The following is a 23,417-nucleotide window of genomic DNA, read 5'->3' as shown; positions in this document are numbered from 1 at the left end:
CATGATTTTGGAATGGTAAACAACAAATGCAGCAAATATTATTTCCACTAAGCATGTATATTTCATTTGCAGTATCAGTTTAAAACTTCACAAAAATTCAAATCCATAATCCAACCTTGAGGTAACAAATTGATTATATAATAGTTTTGTACTTAATATGGAATTAGAAATATTTCTGGTAACCAAGCTAAAATGTAGAATAAAAATAGGCGTCTATGAATTACAAAGCTTTGTTGCCATCAAGAGGTTCCTGCTGACATAAATATGCCTATGTGATTTCCAAAAAAAAAAAAAAAAAGCTTTTCATTTTGTAATTGGTAATTAGGAAATACTTTAATACATTTCAAATGTTTGTGAAAATTATGAAATAGGAGTTGAGTATCACATATGTGTGGTTTCTGTTTTCAATATATACATATTTTAGTACTTAGCTGATCTCAGTCAATTACTTCTCCTAAGGGGAAATAATGGGACCTAATAAAAGGTTGTTTTATCCTGTAACTTCAGTTCTTGAACCATGGTATTTCTTCTACAAATTTATTTTCTTCAGGATTGGCCCAAGGCTAAAGTTTTGAGACAAAATCTGTCTTACTTTGCCCTCTCCTCCAACCTTCCTTTCATTTATTACATTCCTTTTCTTTATTCTCATAGTGGCATTCCAACTTGTTATTTTTTTTGTGGATAGTGCCTCAACTTCCTATCTCAAAAAAAAACAAGCAAAAAAATGAAAACAAACAAACACCAATTCATTACTTTATTATCTAGATTTCAGTTGGTTATTGTGAAAAAAATTCCCTGAAAACAATTCCCAGTGATATGTGCATGACTTACTATATAACTGCATTAACGTTTTTAAAGATTATTAAAGTTGATTATTAAACACAACTTTTAACATATTCAGGTTAGGTTGGCAAATATTAATAGAATAGATATTTTATGAAAGCTACTGTTTTAGGTGATAGAATATTAAAAATAAATGGAAAGAATATTAAAAATAAATGGAAGGGAAATGAGGATTGAGGAGATCTAATATTCTATTGTTTTCATATGTTGTTTCATTGTATCTTCAGAGTAATATAATACCTATGCTTTTTTTTTTTAAAGAAACTAAAGTTCACAGTCTTAAGCTATCACCCATGATCAAATTTTTAGAAATAAAAAAGTATACATTTGAATCCATGTCATCTACTTCTGTTGAGCAGATTCTGACAATTACCACACATATGCAAAAGCATAAATGAAGACCATAGGAAACTGGGGGAAAGGAAGAGAAGAAGGGTAGAAGAGAAAATACACAATAATGAAGATGGGATTTGAGACTGGCTTAAAATACAGATGAATAAAATTAGCTTAGAAGGTAGGAGTATTACAGATATAAAACCTGGAGCTTAATGAAAAATGACTTAATAACAATGTAGGAAATGATAGGTAATAAGAGATACATTTACTTGGCAGAATCATGGGGTATAAACACTGAAAAAATATAAGAGGAGACTGGAAAACAGAGTTGAATCATATCACGAAGATCCAGGTATATAAGATTGAGGGGTTATAGGTGATGTAGAATACCATGAGAATCTTTGAAGACTTTTAGTAAATAAATGAAATTTACTCAGTCTGCATTTTAGACAGTATAATATAAGTACAGTATCTGGATGGATTAAATGGAATTTGGGAGATTAGTCTAGGTAAGAAGTAATAAGATTCTAAGCTAGTGTGGTACCTGTGTAAGGAAAAAGATAGATAAAAGACATGCATATTGCTGAGGTACAATTATACTTGAGGACTGGTTTGTTGTCAGTAAATGAAGATAGCAGTGTCTCTAGGGTTTGGAATTTGGGTGACTTGGATAATGATGATAATGCTAATAGAAATTGATAGATGAGGAAGAGGAGATTATTTTGGTGTGATGTGTGATGTTATTATTTGAGATTACTGGAGAAGAATCAAAGCCAGATGGATTGAGAATAACCACAAAGCTCTGAAGTTACTTAAGGTCATGCAGCAATGCTGCAAGTTCTATATTTAGCTTATTCTTCCTCTCTAATCCACAGTGCCTTACCTACTGATTCAAAGCTTCTGTTTTCCTTTTCTTCCCTTACCCTCAGCAAATTTTACCTTTAGTTCACTGAAAAGAAAATATCCCCACAATGATAAAATTTGCTTCAAAGACTACAAATTTAGTCACACTCACATAAATCTCAATTCTCCTTCATTTTTCTTTGTACTCTGGATAAACTTTTTCTCTTTCTTTCAAAGGTCAATAAGATGTATATCCTCTGTTAGCTTCCCAGGAACTACAACTACTGACTATCCATCTTTCATTGGCATTATCAACCTGTTTCATTACATATTTAGAATCTCTGGTCTTAAGACAATAAAAACTACAATAAAAGCAAAATAATTCCAGTTACTATCCTAGCTCTCCAGACCCTTTTATAGTTCAGCTTCTATATTCTTACGTTCCATTTATTCTTCAACTCATTCCAATCTGAAATCTGTTCTTTTTGTACCAAAAAAAGCTGCTCATTGTAGAGTCTTTATTTCAGTATTGCAAAATGAAGTAGAAATATTTCTTTTATCACATTATTAGATTTATCATGAACATTCAACAGTTAAACAGTTCTTCCTTCTTAAGACAATATTTTCCCTTGGAATACTTGAAATGATACCTTCTTGATAATCCCCCTAACATTTAGGGTCACCCCTTTACTCTCCTTTTTCAAATTCAGCTCCTCAAAGGATTTCTAAAGCTGGAGTTCTTTTCTCCATCTTTTCTCCCTCTTCCTCCTCTTGCTCTCTCTCTCTTACATCTATTCCTATGACCTCAGATCCATTCTATAAACTGATGGCTTCCAAATGTATATCTTCAGATCTCTTTCTGAGTGAAAAATTTCTAAGCCCAACCGCCTGCTTCACATCTCTTCTAAGATGTGTCTCTCAAGTTCAAAATGTTCAAAACCAAACATTTTGTCTTTCCCAGACCTCCTCTAATCTTCTCAATCTCAGGAACAGGCAACACCCTTCTTCCTGTTAATAGAGCCACATACCTAGAAGCCATCCTTGACCCATTCCCCTCTCTCACCTACTCCATCTAGTCAAGACCAAATTAACAGATCTCCTAAGTAGTTTCTTAACCTCTATTTTAAAAATAAACTTTGACATATTTAAAAGCTAATAGTAATTTAGAAACTTAGAAATCAAAATAATATAATAAACACTTTGAACTGGCACTAAAATTAAGCGCTAGAATGTTACCAAAACTGTTGTATTTATCCTACATCCTGCCTCCTTTCAGAGGTTACCATTATTCTAAATATTAGATGTATCCTTAATTTGCTTTGATTTTCAAAATGTTTTTATTCATGTATTGTATATCCCTAAAAATAATTTGTTTAATCATGCCTTTTATTTTAGTTTTACAGTTAGCGTATCATGCTATTTGTTGACTTCTGGTTATTTCTGAGATTTACAGATTCTACTCCATGATTTACACAACACTTTTAGTAATCTTATAGAAAGTAGTTTACATTATGCCATTTAAAAAATTTTTTTTCTATTCTTTGATTGCTTCCCAAACCCACTGGCATGACCCATAAAATTCAGGTCACTGTCTGCTTTTTAATGTAACTATCTGGACGTGAAACTGTGTCCTAAAACCATCCTGAATTTTTTAAACTTCCTTTAATGTAACAAGCCCTTTCCCACTTCAGGTAACTGCCTCAATGTTTTGTTTCCTTTGACAGGAATACATTCCCCACTCCAACCCCAAGATTTCACCTTGAAGATTTCTACAAATTTTCTTCAAAAGATTTTTGATTCCTGCCACTCAATTTACTCTCTTTCCCAAGAATTTTTACTGTCTTCATGGAACTCATTAAAATTTATAAACATTATTTTTTCTTTTGTTTTGTTTCCCTTCTAATCCTTAACATGAGATAGAATGCTTAATAAATGTTCAGACTATAATTCCCATGACAGTCATTTTGTGTTATTCAATACTACACACTTATACCTAGTACAAGGGCTCATACTAGACACTAAATAAAAGTTGTTGAAGAGTGAACATTAATTTCCCTTAACCCATGGAACACACAGCAGAACAGAACAAGCAAGTTCCTAAGTGCTGATTTACAAGTTCTTCTGATGTATTTATTGGGAGAGGACTGATTAATTTAATTAAAATGGAGAAAATATAACACATACTATATTTGTGGATTATGTATCAAAACCAAAATTCTGTCCAAAAACTCCTATTCTAAATGTGTGAGAGTGGTGTCACCAAGATGGTAACATAGGGCATTCCTGACATGCTCTCTCACAAGAATCACAACTAACTACAATTCATGGACAAGACACTATTGAAAAAATCCTAGAACATGGAAGGAAGCTGAACCCCCGCCCCCCACCCAGCTTCACAATAGAGACCAAAACAGACTGCATGAGAAGGGTAAAAGGAGCAGCTATACACTGATTGCATTGCCCTTTACCCAGTATGGTGCAGCACCACACCGAGAGGTCTCCTCTGAGACAATGGTTTCTCCAGTGGGAAAAGGGAGCCCAAGGTGGACATCCAGCTCCCCTAGCATTGTGGGTCACTTCTTGGGAGCCCCCACTCCAGTCTCACTTCATGAAGATTGCAGGGGAATCTGCAGTGCTTGACCACTGGGAATTGGATTGTGAGAAAAAAGTGGGGAGGGTCTTGCAACCAGTAGCTTTTTGATCTAGGCAAACAAAGTTCCTCTTTGCAGCACCCAAGTAGTATTACCAGCCAGCTGATTTGCTCATCTGTAGAGTCAAGACAATGACATGGTCTGACCAGGGAACTCAGCAGGGTGCAGGTGTACTTGATTTGTGTCCTTAAGTGAAGAGTCTTGTTTTAACCATGGAGCCTGGTCTGCTCCTGCCAACACAAGGGAGCTGAATCATAGATAGGCCCATGGCTGACTGTAGTTCCTGGCCCCACCCAACCAGGAAGGCTGGCAACAACACCTGGAAGATGTGTAGCCCAGTAACATTTGAGCAGAGAGTACCACAGGCAGAGCTGATTGTCCACAGAGCAAAGCTAGTGGCACTGTTCAGCCAGTGAACTTGAAGCATTGATTAGCTTGAGTCAAGACCACTGACAAAGAGCCTTGTCAAACTTGGAGATGGTTTTCCATCTCCACCTGGGCAGGGACACTAATTTATAGCCCTGTCCATTGCTGAATACTGCACTCAGTTCACTCAACCAAGGAACCTAACCAGAGCACAGGGGAAGCTGTATAGCTCATCCAGCAGTCCTGCTTACAGTGGCACTGTAAACAGCACAACCCATGGCTTTCCCTGTGTGCAGAGCAAAACCAAAAGCCCCATCTGGCCAGGGAATTTTGTGCATAGTCTTGCATGATTTGTGTCCCTAAACAGTGGTCCATGTAGGCCCTAGGGACTGTTCTGCCCTGACAAGGCAGGAAAGCTAATATGTAGCCCCACCTACTAATGAGTACAGTATTTAGTCTGACCATCTAGTAAGCCTGACCAGAGAACTCAAGCAACTGTGAATCCTACCCTATAGCCTTGCTAAGGAGGGGAACCACTCCAGCAGTCCCACCTAACTGTTCTCAGCCAGTGGCACACACTTCACCTCTGACCTCAGAGCTTGGATGGTGGCCTCACCCCAAAATAGGCCCTAATATCAAGCTTACCTGCCTAAGAACATTACCAGTGGACACACCTAGAAACCCAAACTGAGTTGACTGTTGAAGAACTGTCTCTGTTAAAGCAAAACTGTAAAGTCTGGAAGAGGAGACCACTTAACCACTTACTCAAGTGCACAGATACCAATGTACGAAATTAAGGATCAAGGGAAGTCAGATAAACATGGCACCACAAAAGTAAACTAATAAAGCTTCAATAACTAACCCTAAAAAAACAGAGCTCTATTAACCATCAGACAAAGAATTCTGAATAATTCTGTTAAAGAAATGTAGTGAACTACAAGAACACAGACAGATAACTCAGTGAAATTAGGGAAAGAATTCATGAACAAAATAAGTTCAACAATAAAATATAAATCATCCCCCACCAAAGAAAGAAATACTAGAGCTAAAATAAATAATGGCTGAACTGAGAAATTCAATAGAAAACTTCAAAAGCAGACTTCACCATACAGAAGGATTAATGACTTAGAAGACAACACAGTTTGAAATTATCCAGAAAGTAGAGAAAAAGAAAAGAGTAAAGAAAGCCAATGAGACTTAAGGGACACAATCAAAAGAAACAATATCTGCATTATGGAAGTTCCAGATGGAGAAGAGCATGAGAAAAGGACAGCTAGTATATTTAAAGCAATAATAGCTAAAAACTTCCCAAAGAGGAGTGGACATCCAGATTCATGGAGCCCAAAGGATTCCAAATAGGTTGAATCGGATTAGGGCTAGACCAAAACACATTATAAGCAATTGTTAAAAGTCAAAGACAAAGAAAGAACTTTGAAAGCAGCAAGAGGGAACCCAATCAGACTATAGGTGGATTTCTCATCAGAAACTTTCAGACCAGGAGAAAGTGGAATGATATATTGAAGGAAAAAAATCTGTCAATTAAAAATTCTATAACTGGCAAAGCAGTCCTTCAAAAATGAAGGAGAGATAAAGACTTTTTCAAACAAAAAAAGATGAGTGTGTTTATCACTACTAGACTAACCCTACAAAAAATGCTAAAGGGAATTTTCAAAATGGAAGCATAAGGATGTTAATTAATATCATAAAAACATAAGAATGTAGCATAAAACTCACTGGTAATGGCAAATATATAGTCAAAATTAGATTTTTTAATATGGTAATGGTTGTGTGTAACTAATTTACAACTTTAGTTTTAATTTAAAAAACAAAAGTAATAAAAAATAATGATAACTACAGTAATCTGTATTGGATACACAATATAAAATACGTAAACTGTTAACAACAATAACCAAAAATGTGATGGGGGGAGGAGTAAAAGTGTAGAGTTTAGAAATGCTATTCAACTTAAGTTGCTGTCAGTTGAAATAGGGTATTATAATTTTAAGATATTTTATGTATGCCTCATGGTAACCACAAAGGAAAAGCCTGTAGTATATACACAAACATGGTAAAGAAGTCAAAGCATGTTGATACCAAAAATCATTAAAACACACAAAAAGAGTAAGATATGAGGAACAATGAATCTCCAAAATAGCCAGAAACAATGAACAAAATGACAATATTAAGCACTTACCTATCAATAACTACTATAAATGTAAATATATTAAATTATCCAATCAGAAAACATAGAATAGCTAAATGGATTTTTAAAAATCCAACACTATGCTATGTACAAAAGATTCACTTTAGCCTTGAAGACACATATAGACTGAGAATAAAGGAATGAAAAGATATTTCAAGCAAATGGTAACCAAAAAAAGGGGGGAGGGCTAGCTGTACTTATATCAGACAAAATAGACTTTAAAAATGGTAAAATGAGAAAAAGAAGGTCATTATATAATGATAGAGAATCTGAACCATCAAGAAGATATAACAATTATAAATAGTTATGCACCCAATATTAGAGCACCTAAAAAAGCAAAACCTAACAGAGCTAAAATAAGAAATAAATAGCAGTACAGTAATAGTTGGGGACTTTAATACCCCACTCTCAACAATGGATAGATTATCCAGACAGGGAATCAATAAGGAAACAGCAGACTTTAACCACACTATACACCAAAATGGACCTAACAAAAAAAACATAAAACATTATATCTGACAACAGCAGAATACACATTCTTCTGATGCACACTTGAAACATTTTCTAGGATGGACCGTATATTAGGCCACAAAACAAGTCTTGTCAAATTCAAGAAGATTGAAATCATACCAAGGATCTTCTCTGACCACAATGGTATAAAACTAGATACCAATAACAGAAGGAAAACTGGAAAAATCATGAATACATGGAAATTAAAAACACCTTTGTTAACAACCAATAGGTCAAAGAAGAAATTAAAGGGTAAATAAAAACTTATCTTGGAAAAACAAACATGGAAACACAACATACCAAAACTAATGGGATGTAGCAAATTCTGTTCTAAGAGAGAAGTTCATAATGATAAAAGCCTACATTAAGAAACAAGAAAGATCTCAAATAAATAACCTAACCCTAGTTTCTAGCCTCAAGAAACTAGAAGAAAAAACATTAAGCCCAAAGTTAGCAGACAGAAGAAAGTTATAAAGATTAGGGCATAAATAAATGAAATAGCAGAAGACAACAGAAAAGGTTAACCAAACTAACAATTGGTTCTTGGATAAGGTAAATAAGATTTACCATCCCTTAGCTAGATTAACCAGGTGCAAAAGGAAGACCCAAATCAACAAAATTATGTATGAAAAATGAGACATTGCAACTGACACCACAGAAATACAAAAGATTATAAGAGGCTACTATGAACAACTATATGTGAACAAATTCAACAACCTAGATGAAGTGGAAAAATTCTTAGAAACTTACAATCCACCAAGACTGATTAGAAAGATATAGAAAATGTGAATAGACTAATTACTCTTAAGGATATTGAATCAGTAATCAAAAATCATCCAAGAAAGGAAAGTCCAGGACCAAATCCTTCTAAAAAATCAAAAAGGAGGGAACACTCCCAAGCTCACTTTACAAGGCCACTATTACCCTGATACCAAAGTCAGAGACGGATACTAAAAGAAAAAAAAAACAAACAAAAAAAACTGCAAAACAATATCCTTGATGAATATAGATGCAGAAATTCTCAATAAAATACTAGCAAACAGAATTAAGCAACATATTAAAAGGATCATTCACCATGATAAAGTAAGATTGATTCCTATGATGCAAGGATGGTGCAACATATGCAAATCATACAATGTCATACATCACATTAATAAAATGAAATTTAAAAATCATATGATCATCTCAGTTGACACAGAAAAAGCATTTGACAAAATTCAACATTTGTTCATTGTAAAAACTCTTAACAAATTAGGTATAGAAGGAATGTACCACAACATAATAAAGGCCATATGTGACAGGCTCACAGCTAACATTATATTCAGTGGTAAAAGTTTAAAACCTTATTAAGTTCAGGTAGAAGACAAGGATGCCCACTCTCACCACTCCTATTCAACATAGTGCCGGTAGTTCAACCAGAAAAATCAGGTAAGGAAAAGAAATGAAAGGCATCAGAACTGGAAAGGAAGTAGAACTGGCTGTATTTGAAGATGATTGATTTTGTATAGAATATCCTAAAGACTCCACCAAAAAACTATTAGATGTAATCAACAAATTTAGAAAAGTTGCAGGATATGAAATTAACATACAAAACCACAACAGTTTCTATAAACTAACAACAATTTATCTGAAAAAGAATGAAAGCAACTCTATTTACAATAACATCAAAAACAATAAAATCCTTAGGAATAAATTTAACCAAGGAAGTGAAAGTTTTCTACTCTGAAAACTACAAGACACTGATGAAACAAATTAAAGATACAAGTAAATGGAGAGGTATCCTGTGTTTATGAATTTGTAGAATGAATATTGTTAAAATGCCCATACTACGCAAAGCTGTTTATAGAGTCAATGCAATCTTGATCAAGATTCCAATGGCATTTTTTACAGAAGTAGAAAAAAATTCCTAAAATGTGTGTGGAACCAGAAAAGAACCCAAATAGCCAAATCAATCCTGAGAAAGAAGAACAAAGTTAGAGGCATCATACTTCCTGATTTTGAACTATATTATAAAGCTATAATAATCAAAACAGTATCATACTGGCATAAACACAGACACATAGACTAAGGGAACAGAATTGAGAGCCCAGAAATAAACCCTGCATATATGGTCAACTAATATTTGACAAGGAAGCCAAGACTACTCAACAGACAAAAAGAGTCTTTTCAATAAATTGTGCTGAGGAAATTGGATATGCACATGTAGTAGAATGAAATTAGACACTTATTTTACACCACTTACAAAAATAAACTCAAAATGAATTAAAGACTTAAATGTAAGACCAGACACCATAAAATTCCTAGAAAAAAAGAGGAAAAGAGCTTTTTAACATGAGTGTTGGCAATGGTTCTTTGGATGTGACACCTAATTTAATTGCACAAACAATTAAATAAAAAAAAAACCAGAAACAAAAACAAAAAACAAGTGGGACTACATGAAACTAAAAAGCTTCTACATAGCAAGAGAAATGATCAACAAAATAAAAAGACAATCTTCAGAATGTAAAAATATATTTGCAAACCATATATCAGAGAAGAGGTTACTATCCAAAATATATAAAAACTCATACAACTCAATAGCAAGAAAATAAATAATCCAATTGAAAAATGGGCAAAAGACATGAATACACTTTTTTCCCAAAGAAGATAAATCGTCAACAGGTACACTAAAATGTGATCAACATCACTAATCTTCGAAACCACAATATCACCTCACACCTGTCAGAATGGGTAGCATCAAAAAGACAAGAGATAACAAATACTGGGGAGGATGTGGAAACAAGGGAACCCTTGTGCACTGTGGGTGGGAATGTATATTTGTATAGCCACTGAGGAAAACAGTATGGAAGTTCCTCAAATAATTAAAAATAGAATTTCCATATGACCCAGCAATTCCACTTCTGGGTATTTATCAAAAGGAAATGAAAACACTAACTTGAAAAGATACCTGTGCCCCTATGTTCATAGCAGCATTATTTACAATAGCCAAGACATGGAAAGAAGCTAAGTGTCCATTGATGGATGAATGGATAAAGTAGTAGAAGATGGGGTATATAGGTAAAATTTATATATACACACACATACACAAAATTGTGTATGTGTGTGTATATAAATAATTAATAATAATAAATTTATTATTTATTAATAATAAATTTATTATTCAGCCATAAAAAAGGAAATCCTGCTGTTTACAACAACCTGGATGGACCTTGAGGGCATTATGCTAAAGAAAATAAGTCAGAGAGAGACAAATACTGTATGATCTCACTTATAAGTGGAATCTAAAGAAACAAACAAAAACCCCTGCCAGGACAAATAAATACGTAGAAAAAGATATCAGATTTGTGTTTACCAAAGGTGGGGAGTTGGGGGAGGGGAATTGGAGGAAGGTGATCAAAAAGTACAAACTTGAGTTATAAATAAATACTAGGGATGTAATGTACAACAGGATGACTATAGTTAACACTGCTATACGGTAAATTTGAAAGTGCAGAGAGTAAAATCCTCAAAGTTCTCATCACAAGGAAGAAAACAATCAATTTTCTTTTTTTTTTTGTATTTATATGATAATGATGGATGTTAACTAAGCTTATTATGGTAATCATTTCACAATATACATAAGTTAAATCATTATGCTATACACCATACATTTATATAGTATTGTTTTTCGTATCTCAATAAAACTGGAAAAACTAAATTTATATATGTGCATCTTTAGACAATACAAGGATGATCAAGAGCAAACCAATATAATGTGGTAATTTTGGGTGCTGGACCATTATTCATTCTTTCAGTGTACTCTCATTATTTATTCTTTGACATACTCCATTATTATAATAGAGCAAGCTTCTTATTGGACTGCTATTCTCTTTCATACTCTATGATCTTCTGTTCCTTCTATCATTCTTATTTTACTTATGCTCACCTTTATTTCTATCAATACCCACCAGTCCATAGCTTCAGAACTCTGGCTTAAAACCTTGGGAAAACCTTGTTTTTAGTTAGTTAATGTCCTATTTTACTTTCTTTTGTTATACTAGTAATGGTGAAATTGGGAATATAGTCAGACCAGTAATTCAGCCTCTGAGAGGACTGGAGTTTGGGGTGATTAGGCATCTCCATAAGATTGGTGGCTGGCAGAAAACTCAAGTATGATTTGGGGAAAGGGCTGATTTAGGGGGTGACTCAGAATATTTTGAATTGCTCCTTTGATATGTTCCAGAAGCTGGCTGCTGTAGAAATTAGGATATATGTAGAGGTTAAATAATCTCAGCTATTCTGTTTGGAGGACCATAAAAAGGAGTAAATCAGAAAAGCCTATAAAATAACCTTATGAAATTTAGAGCATTTAAAATAAGGATTGAGGAATTTCCTGTAAGAAAGACATTAAAAATTGTAGCCTAAAGCAATATGCTCAGATGGTTAAAGACTGTTCTAGTGATGCCAAGGTCATATAGATCATATAAGGGCCAGTTAGTTTTGAATTAAAAAGAAAATCCTCCTCATGATAATGGATGCTACTCATAATCTAGATCCTTTGCCAATATGTGCTACAGACTCATTAGAAGCAGCAAGAGACTGAATCAGCTCAGACCATGTATATATAGACCTGGAAAAGTAATTTATAGTACATACACCACCAATAATCTTCTAGTAGATCTGCAGTAGCATCATTGTATATGAAGTTGAGCTCATTTTTATGACTATGATGAATAATTGTAAAATGTATAATTTTTAACCTTGCAGTATATAATCATAATTTGCTAAGAGACCTAAAAATGAGTATTTATAGGCTTTTAAATAATAATCCCAGAATGGTCAGTATCATGAATGGAAAGATATATTACACTAACTTTTTTTGAAACTCAATGTCTAAAAATAGTGACAATCTTGGATTGTGTAACAGGTAGAGATTAAGAAGCTATTGACCGTAAAATCAAGACATGATAAAGTGTTGTTTTTTCATATAAATCCAAATCTTTGTACAGCTATTTTTTCAAGGTGGATCTATCCCAAATGTCAAATGAAATTGATCCAAAGTTTTCACAGCTGAGCCAGAATATGACTACATTTTGGATTCATCCTATTTTATCTGTGGATTCCAAATATGAACTGTTGGTGAAAATGATCTAAAATTGATCTTAAAACATTTAATTACAGACTATGATTTTGATCTGAATAGAATTATAACTTCTGCATTGATATATCACCCCAAGGCACTTGAAATATCTTTAAAAATCAGAATTGTTATTACTACTTTACCAATGAGAAAATATATAATCAAGAGAATGACGCTAATGGTTCAAGTAGACACCAGTAAAAATGACATGGTTTATAACAATAACTAGACCCTCAACACAGTACAGCAATTTTGGTTTTACTTGATCCTGGCTAATATGCTTTTGGGCTTTTCTCATCTGCTTTTTCAAAATTTAACTATTCTTTTCAGTTTTTCTACTCATCTGTACTTACTTCATTCTAACAAACTCCTTGTGCTCTGTATCACAAGGAAAATAAAAGCTATCCATTGTGAACTTCTCTGATCTTCAAATTATCCATCATTTCCTCCTTTCATAAATGCATGAATATCTGTCCTTTCTAAAAGTGTGAATCCCTCCTTTTGTTTATTTATCCCTCAACTTCTCATGTAATCCAGGATCTTGTTATGCCCATTGTCACCCTTTCTTCTGTTGCTTTAATTCTCCAGATGTTTTTCCTTTCCTTCAAACTGTAAATGTGCTAAAATCAAACAACAAATAAAAACTTCTTTGACTCTACTTTTAGTTCAAGCTGTTACAGTTACATTCTTCTCTACAACAAAATTCTACTTTCTCAACTCCCTTTACTCCTAGAAATACTGCTCTCTGATTTCTTTCCACCTCACTTAGTTTTCTCTTTTTATTTAGCGTATAAATAACTAATTGCAAAGGTCTAAATTTCTATTCTAAATGTCTTTGCCAAATCAAATGCCTTCTTTTCAAAACTCCCCTCTATGCTAATTTCTGGTTTTCCTTCTATTACACTGACCATTCACTTTCAGACTTTCTCCCACTGGTTCTTCTTTATTTTTGACACTCAAATGTAGGTGTCCTTTAGAGCTTCATTCTTGACTGTTTGCTCTTCCTGTGGTTTCCAGACTCTACATATAGAGTGCACATACTCCCATATACACCTCAATCATGGTAACTCCACTTTTATCACATTATATACAGTCTCTAAATGTATTTAAAACAAAGGATTTGTGGATTAGAAACAAAACAAAAAAACAAGTCTACCACCACCTAGATGATTTCATTCATTTTCATCACTTTAAATGCAACAACTGAAAAGCCCATACCTTCTCTCTCAGGTTTACCCATTGGATAAGTCATTGGATAAAGAATGCCCTATTAAATCAAATCCAAGTTTATCATGTCCTTCCACATTAGTATTTGGGCTGATAACTATTTCATGACAGTTTATTTCTCTCTCCCCATTTTTTCCTGCTGGTTATGTTTCAGCCAAGCCACAAAGCTGAACAAACATGATTAGAGATTGTAAACACAATGGTACGCGGCCCAGACAGGAATGAGAAACAATAAAGAGCAGTGGGAATGACCTAAGCAGACCAAACAAACACATCTGCATGTCAGATGTTGCTCACTGATCGCCAGTATTCAGCCTCTGTGCTAACGGTCAGCATTCCCAGTGCTGGGCCTCTGTCACTTTGTCATGGTATTTGATGTTGAACTCTGATTATGGCTAATAACAGGTATCCAAAAATGTTTGAAAACTTAGTGAATAAACTGAGAAATAGTCAAAGTGAAACGAAGCCCGCTTACACATTCTAAATGGTTTATCTAGGTCTGAATATGGAGTGATGTCCAGGTGAAGACACAGACAAACATAATAATCACCAAATTTTCTATTTCCCCATCTTCTTTTGAGGGCTTTTCCCTAAATTCCTTAACTTAAAAATATATATACTATCATTACCTTTTAAGCAAATACACAGGATTTTCCCAAAGAGAATGCCATTGATACTACCCTTTTGCTAGCTGATATAAGGCACAGTTGTCAGAAGAACAAAGTTCTATTTTGAAAGTAAATTTTTGTTCATTCAAAGTAAATTACTCCTTCCAGAATACAGGAAGGCAGACTGCAGTTTAACATTTTTAATGTCCCAGACGATGGTAATTTACTAAGATGAGAGGTTTACTTCTAATAGAGCATATTTTCCTAACACTCTCCTCTCATAGGATTAGACTCAATATTAATTTTTATCATGTTATGAGCAGTCTACTAAGTATATACCAAATTCAATTTCTGCCTCTTAGGAAAGTAAAGTGCAAGTTAAAATAATATACTTGATGCTAGTAATTCTTATATTTTGTATTATGCCTTTGAGTTAAAGATAAATACTTTGAAAACATTAAACCTTTAAACAAAATTCTTATTTTACTCACTCATATTATATTGGCTATTTTATTTGAAGAGAGGCTGGAGATGAGGACGTTGGAGACCTCCACAGGCAGGTCTTCATGAACCAGATCACCTAGGAACAGAAAATAGAATAAAATGAGCAGAGGGTCAATTTCAAAGCCCAAGGATAGGTAGGGAGAGAAAAAGGAGACCAAAAACTAACCAAGAAGAAAACATGGAAGGATTATGTACAAACGTTAAAAAACTCAATAATATGCACTGAAGGAGTAAGGAAAATACAGACTTAAAACTTTTTTTTTCTAGCATGTAGAAAGTCATGAATAACTTTTGCAAAAGGAAATTAAGTGACCTTAGAAGAGTAAAGGTATTAGAGGGGAACCAGAGGTCTGTTTTCTATGGGTTATAGAAAATACAGAAGGCAAAGTTTTTTTGTTTTTTGTTTGTTGGTTTAGTATAGAAATAGGTTTCTAAGCATATTATATTGAAATAATGTGTTGAAGCTTCTAACTCCTTCACTGTCAGCTTTTCAAAGGCAGAAGTCATTTATTTTTTTTGGTCCTTGCTTTAGAGTGGGTATTCAGTCATTCTTTAATGAATTTTCTGTGAATATTAAGAAAAGGAGAAAAATATACATGATGAAAATTATTTATATGAAGAGCTGTTTCTTATCAATCAGAGGGATGGACTAAATGACCCTAATTACCTTTTAATTTGTGATGTCTTTGCTTTTTTGCTTTTAATATAACAGAGGATCAACTAGTATTAACAATTATAGACATATTTATGATACTTAAGTCTCCTAGGAATATCTTTGCTTCTGCTCTCTTTATTAACTTAAAAAAAAAAACCCATAAAGATAATTAAAATGCCTCCACCAGAAATTTCCCTCAGTGTCAGCACCACTACATAGAAAGCAAATGCTTGTCTATAACAAAATGTAAGTAAAAGTTTTAAAAGTTTTGGATCATTATCTTTTCCATGTTATATTAGATGCCTGTCACACCTCTGTATTTTTAATTTTAAACAAATAATATATTATTTATTATTATTTTAAATAAATACTATAAATAATTTAAAATTTTTATTTAAATAAATTAAATTCAACTGAATTTAAATTATTTTGCTATATGGCCTTAATCTGACCATCTGGCTGTGCTGTATATAGCTCAATCATAGCTCTTTACAATTTATATTCACATTATTCTGTAACTGGACTGAACCTGAAACTTAGAAGTCCTGACTTTGAGGTATATCTATTTTACTCATTATTTTTTTTTCTTCTATGGTCATATGAAGAAGAAAGAGAAGGAGGAGGATGAAGAAGAAATGATAGTATTTCCAACTGTCAACAACAACGAGATCATTGTCATGTAGCCTGGCAATAGGCACATTTGATCACCAACTATATGTAATGCACACTCTGTACCAGGCCCCAGCTGTTGACAACCATAACAGCAGAAAGTGATCTGAAAATCTATTTATGCATGGTGGTATATAAATGAAAATCTTCTAAAGACAAATTTATTCCCCAGAATCCTTACAGCATTGATGAGACCTGGCTAGAGTAGACAGGAAGAGGCCGCTCATGGCAATGCATTAATGTTTTTGGACACTGCAATAGCCTCTTAGGTGCACTTTCTCCTTACATCCTTAGCCTATAATCCATTTTCCTCCTAGAAACCAGAGTGGTGTTTTTTTTAAACATACGTGCCACAACATCATTCCCTTGCGTAAAACCCTTGACATCTTACATAGAGGAAAATTTTCACATTTTGTCTATCTCATGAAGCCCTACTGGCCCAAGTCTAGGCTCCCTCTGCTAACTTAGCCATGCTGCTGCTCCCAACCTGTTCCAGCCACGCTGATTTTTTTCTTTCATTTTTTGAATTAAGTTCTTTCTCCATCTACCTTGAAAATTGTATCCAATATTTGCAATATTGGTTCATTCTTAGTACTCATATGTTAGAAAGATACTCTCCAGCCATCCAGTCTAAAGCTGTCACACTCTTTCATCATTTTATATAATTTTCTGCCAGATAATCTCTATCAGGTGATGGTCTTTATGTTTACTGTGTGTTTTCTTTCTCACAGTACAATCCATGACAATGGAAATATTGTTTTTTTGTTCACTGATGCATCCTCAATGAGAACAAAGAATGACACCAAGTGAGCATTCGATAAAGATATACAGAGTGAAAGAATGCCCATGTATAATTCACTTACACTTAGACAATGGAGCAGTGTTAATATAAGCATTCACAGCAAATTAATATAAGCATTCAAGTTTCAGGTCAAGATGGTGATGTAGGAACTCCTGAACTCACCTCCTCCCACACACACTCTGAATATACAATTTCCTTTGAAAGAGACCCAAAACTAACTGACTCCTACACATTGGGTGAACAAGAAGAAAATCCACATCAAAGCAGGTAGGGAAGCTGAGACACAATCTTGCTATAAACCCCCCTTCAGCTCAGTGATTCACAATCAGAAGGGAACTCATAAACCCAAGCTTCTCTCTGAAGAGTGAAGGGTTTGAACCTCATATCAGGTACCCCAACTTTTAAGATCTGCACCTGAGAGATGAGCCCCAAAACATCTATCTTTGAAAGGCAACAGGGCTTGAAATCACAAGGTTACAGTGAGCTGAGAAACAATTTTTAGAGTTTGCGCACAAGGAGAGCCCATTGCAGAGGGAGCTGACTGAAAAGCACCCAGACTTTCTGTGAAAGAGGCTTATGTGCTTATCTTAAAGCACTGACCAGAGGGGCAGGCATCTAATTGAACACACATGTAGGGGCCTGCTGAACTACTCTCTGGGGATGGATGATGATTGGCACCATCTTTGTGATCTCCCTCTGCCTTGTTCCAGATTGCCAGTATATCCTAGAAAGGAGCTTGTACAAACATCTGGTGACCTGATTTTTGTGGTTGCCACCCATGGGACAACTCTAGATCACTTGACTCTGTTGGTCAGTGGCACTAATGCTTGTGAATCCCACAGGACAGTAACAAACAGAGAAAGAGTTCTTAACCCCTTCCTGCCCCCAGGGTAAAGCAGAGAAGCAATAGATTGAGGTGCCCAGTCTCTATAAAGAGGCTTATTAGCTTATCTTCAAAGCTGTGGTCTGAGGGGCAGGCTAGAATTAAACACACATCTAATGGCCAACTATGATCCCCTCCATACTTTGGAAGGTGGGTGCTATCTTCACACACTCTCTCTCTGCTACACTCCAGAGACCCAGTATCTCCTGGAGGGGAGAGTGTACATGTCTCTGGTACCCCAGTTTTTACATCTGGTATCCCAGTTTTTGTGGCTGCTGCTGAGGGGATGCCTCTTGATCACCTGGCTCTGTGGCCAGCGAAGCTTGCATTCCTGGGTCCCACAGGATTGTAACATGGAGAAAAAGTTATTTGTCAGCTACCACCAACAGGCAAAGTGCAGACTGCAGACTAAAAAATACTTGCAATGCTTCTACGAAAGAAGCCCATTTGCTCTTTTTGGATCTTTGGTCTGAGGGGCAGGCTTCTGGTTCAGCACACACCTAGAGGCTTACTGAGGTGTTCTCAGGGAATGAAAGCCAGTGGACGTCACCTTTGCCTCTCTCTCAACTCACTGGTATCTCTCAGAAAGGGACTTATACCCATGTGTGGCACTCCAATTTTTTGCAGCTGCCACCCAGGGCTTAACTCTAGATAGCCTGACTCTGGTAGCCAGTGGTACTTACATTTGAGATCCCACAGGACTGTATATATTTGCATTCTTTAAAATCTGCTGCCTGAGGGTCTGGCTTTCAATCAGCCTGAATCTAGGTGCTAAGTAAGAACCTCTCCTTTGGGACACTGACATGTTTTGGCATACAGTGAACTACCAGGAGCCATTAAGAATAAACAAGTCTGCTTGGACAATTATAGAAGTTTGAGAAATAACCAAATGCTAGGATAGGGTTGAACAAAATTCATCTCCTATATGAGGCCACTCCATCAAGACTGGGAGAGGTGGTTATTTTATCTAATCCATAGAAACCAACTCAGAGAGCCAAGCAAAATGAAGAACAGAGGAATATGTTCCAAAGGAAAAAACAAGATAAAACCCCAGAAAAAGTTCTTAATGAAATGGAGATTTGGTAATGTGATTTACCTGATAAAGAGTTCCAAATAATAGTCATAAAGATGTTCAATGAGCTCAGGAAAAGTAAGGATGAACAAAATGAGAACTTCAACAAAGAGAATGTACCAAAAAAACCCATGGAGACGAAGAATACAATAACTGAACTGAAATATGCACTATCAGACTAGATGAAGCAAAAGAAAAGATCAGTGTACATGAACACAGGGCAGTGGACCTCACCCTATCAGACCAGCAAAAAGAAAAAAGAATGAAAAAAAGTGAAGGTAGCTTAAGGGACTATGACACAACATCAGGTGGAGCAACATTTGTAATATAGGGGTTCCCGAAGAAGAAGAGAGAGAAAAGGGCAGAAAATGTATGTGAAGAAATAATGGCTGAAAACTTTTTTTAACCTGGAGAAGAAAACTGACATCCAGATCCAGGAAGGCAAGAGAGTTCCAAATAAGATGAACCCAAAGGCACCCACACCAAACACATTATAATTAGACTGTCAAAAGTTAAAAACAAGGAGAGAACCTTGAAAGCAGCTAGAGAAAAACAACTTATTACACCCATAAGACTATTAGCAGGTTATCCAGCAGAACCTTTGAAGGCCAGCAGAGAGTGGCACAATATATTCAAATTGCTGAAAGAAAAAAACAACTGCTAACCAAGAATACTCTACCCAGTAAAATTGTCATTCAGAATTGGAGATATAAAGTGTTTTCTAGACAAACAAAAGGTAAAAGCATTAATCACCCCTAAACTGGCTTACAAGAAATGTAAAAGACTTCTTTAAGCTGAAACTAAAGGGCACCAAGTAGTAACAGGAAAAAATATGAACAAATAAATCTCCCAGTAAAGGTAAACATATAGTAAAATTCAGAATAATCTAATCTTGTAAAGGTGATATATTAATCACTTCCAAAGCTAGTATGAAAGGTAAAAGAGAAAATTAGTAAAAATAACTATAATTACAATAATTTGTCAATGAATGGAGAAAATAAAAAGTAGTAAGTTATGACATCAAAAACATGCAATATTGTGGGATGGGTAAAAATGTAGAGTTTTAGAATGCATTCAAACTTTTTAATCAACTTAAAGTAGACTGTTATGAATATAAGTTGTTTTATGTAAGTCTCATGGTAACCACAAAGTAAAAACCTAAAGGAGATACACAAAAGAGAAACAGAAAGAAATTTAAGCATACCACTAAAGAAAGCCATCAAACTGCAAAGGAAGAGAGCAAGAGAAAAAAGAACAGAGGAACCATAAAAAAGCCAGGAAACAATTAACAAAATGGTGATAGGTACATATCTATCAATAATTACTGTAAATATAAATGGACTAAATACGCCAATCAGAAGACAGAGTGGCTGAATGGATAAAAAACAAGACCCCTATATATGCTGCCAACAAGACTCACTTCATAATTAAGGACAAACAGACCAAAAGTGAAGAGAAGGAAAAAAAGATGTTTCATGCAAATGGAAACCAAAAGGAAGCTGGGGTAGCTATACTTATATCAGACAAAACAGACTTTAAAACAGACTGTAACAAAAGACAAAGAAGGGCATTACATAATGATAAAGGGGTCAACACACAAGAGGATACAACATTTGTAAATATTTATTTACCCAAAATAGAAGACCTAAATATATAAAGCAAATATTAACAGATCTAAAGGGAGAAATAGACCATAATACAACAATAGTAGGGAACTATAATACCCCACTTACATCAATGGATAGATCATCCAGACTGAAAGTCAACAGGAAATATTGGCCTTAAGCAATATGTTGGACAAGATGGACTTAATAGAAACATACAGAATATTTCATCCAAAAACAACAGAATGCACACTCTAAGTACACTTGGAATACTCCACAGGACAGTCCATATGTCAAGCCACAAAACAAATTAAAAATTTAAGAAGACTGAAATTATATCATGCATCTTTTCAGATCACATTGGTAAACTAGAAATCACTTACAAGAAGAATATTGGAAAATTTACAAGTATGTGGAAATTAAGCAACATGCTACTGAACAACCAGTGGGTCAAAGATAAAATCAAAAGAGAAATTAAAAAATTATCTTGAAACAAACCAAAATGGAACTACAACATCCCCAAAGCAGTGATAAAGCAAAAGCAGTTCTAAGAGGCAACTTCATAGCAATAAATGCCTAAGTTGAGAAACAAAAAAAATGTCAAACAACCCTTTTTTAAACCTCAAGCAAATAAAAAAAGAATAAGAAAATCCCAAAGTTAATAAAAGGAAGGAAATAGCAAAAATCAGAGTGGAAAAAACTGATAGAGATTAAAATGACTATAGAAATAATCAATGACATTAAGAGCTGGGTTTTTGAAAAGATAAACAAATTGACAAGTTTTAGCTAGATTCAACAAGAAAAAAGAGAAGAATCAAGGAAATAAGATTAGATATGAAAGAGGAGGTATTAAAACTGATACCACAGAAATATAAAGAATCATAAGAAACTATTATAGCAATTACACAATAGCAAACTGAATAACCTAGAAGAAATGGATAAATATCTAGAAACATACAACCTACCAAAACTGAATCATGAAGAAATAGAAAATCTGAACAGACTAATTACTAGCAACATGATTGAGTCAGGAATCAAAAACCTCCCAAAGAAAAAAAGCCCAGGACCAGATGGCTTTTCTGGTGAGTTTTACCAACCATTCAAAGAATTAAAGCCAATTCTTCTGAAACTCTTCCAAAAAAATAGAAGGGAACACTTTCAAACTCATTTTACAAGGCTGGCATTACCCTGATACCAAAACAAGACAAGGTCACCATAAGGACACAATATTAGAGGCCAGTATATCTGATGAACATAGATGTGAAAAAATTCAATAAAATATTAGCACTCAAAATTTAACAATGCATTAAAAGAATCACACACCATGATAAAGTGGGGTTTACTCAGAGATACAAGGATGTTTCAACATCTGCAAATCAATGTGTACACCACATTAACAAAATGAAGAATAAAAGTTATATGATCATCTCTAATAGGTGCAGTAAAGCACTGGACAAAATTCAACATCCATTTATGACAAAAAGTCTCAACAAAGTGGGTGTAGAGGGAATGTATCTCAACATAATAAAGGCTATATACATACAACAGCTAACATCATACTTAATTGTGAAAAGCTGAATGCCTTCCCTGTATGATCAGGAACTAAACAAGAGCACCCACTCTCACCAATTTTATTCAACACAGTATTGGAAGTCTAGGTAGAGCAATTAGGCAAGGAAAAATAATTAAAATCATCCAAATTGGAAAGGAAGAAGTAAAATGGTCATTATTTTTAGTTGGCATGATATTATATATAGAAAACCCTAAAAACATCACCAAAAACTCTTATAAACAAATTCATTAAAGATTCAGGATACAAAATCAATATAAAAATGTCATGTTTCTATACACTAATAACAAACTGTCAGAGAATTTAAGAAAAAGACTCATTTGCAAATGCATTAAAAAAAAAACAAAAAAACCTAGAAATAACTTTACCCAAGAAAGTAAAAGGTCTTTATACTGAAAATTTTAAGACATTAATGAATGAAGAAGACACAAATAAATGGAAAGATATACTGTGCTTATGTATTAGAAGAACTATTACTGTCAAAATGTCCATACTACCCAAAGTAATCTATGGATTCAGTGTAATTCCCATTAAAAATTCCAATAGTGTTTTTCACAGAAATAGAACAATCCTAAAATTTGTATGGAACCACAAAAGACCTCAAGTAGCCAAAGCAATCTTGAGAAAGAAAACCAAAGCTGGTGGCATCATTCTCCCAGATTTCAAATTTTACTACAAAGCTATAGTAATCAAAACAATATGGTATTGGCATTAAAAACAGACACATAGATCAATGGAACAGAACAGATAAAAACAGAAATAAACCCACACATATACAATCAATTAATTTACGAGAAAGGAGTCAAGAATATACAATGGGGAGGGAAAACAGCCTCTTCCATAAATGGTGTTGGGAAAACCGTACAGCCATATGCAAAAGAAATGAAAGTGGAGCAGAATCTTACACCATACCCCAAAACTAACGCAAAATGAATTTAAGATTTTTACATAA

The 23,417-nt window shown here is 34.4% G+C and overlaps 1 long non-coding RNA gene across 2 annotated transcripts in view; it reads left to right on the top strand.

The window, feature by feature from the left end:
• Window positions 1-22,043, top strand: part of LOC309660159 — a 236,952-nt gene extending 214,909 nt beyond the window's left edge. For both annotated transcript variants that reach the window (XR_014263219.1, XR_014263220.1), the window contains exon 2: window positions 3,747-22,043. This is a non-coding gene — a long non-coding RNA (uncharacterized lncRNA). The remainder of the gene's footprint in view (window positions 1-3,746) is intronic.
• Window positions 22,044-23,417: the final 1,374 nt, after the last annotated feature.

This window comes from Balaenoptera physalus (assembly GCF_965194825.1).
Source record: "Balaenoptera physalus genome assembly, chromosome: 4".
Classification (NCBI taxonomy): domain Eukaryota; kingdom Metazoa; phylum Chordata; class Mammalia; order Artiodactyla; family Balaenopteridae; genus Balaenoptera; species Balaenoptera physalus.
This window is presented reverse-complemented; position numbering and strand designations above follow the sequence as displayed.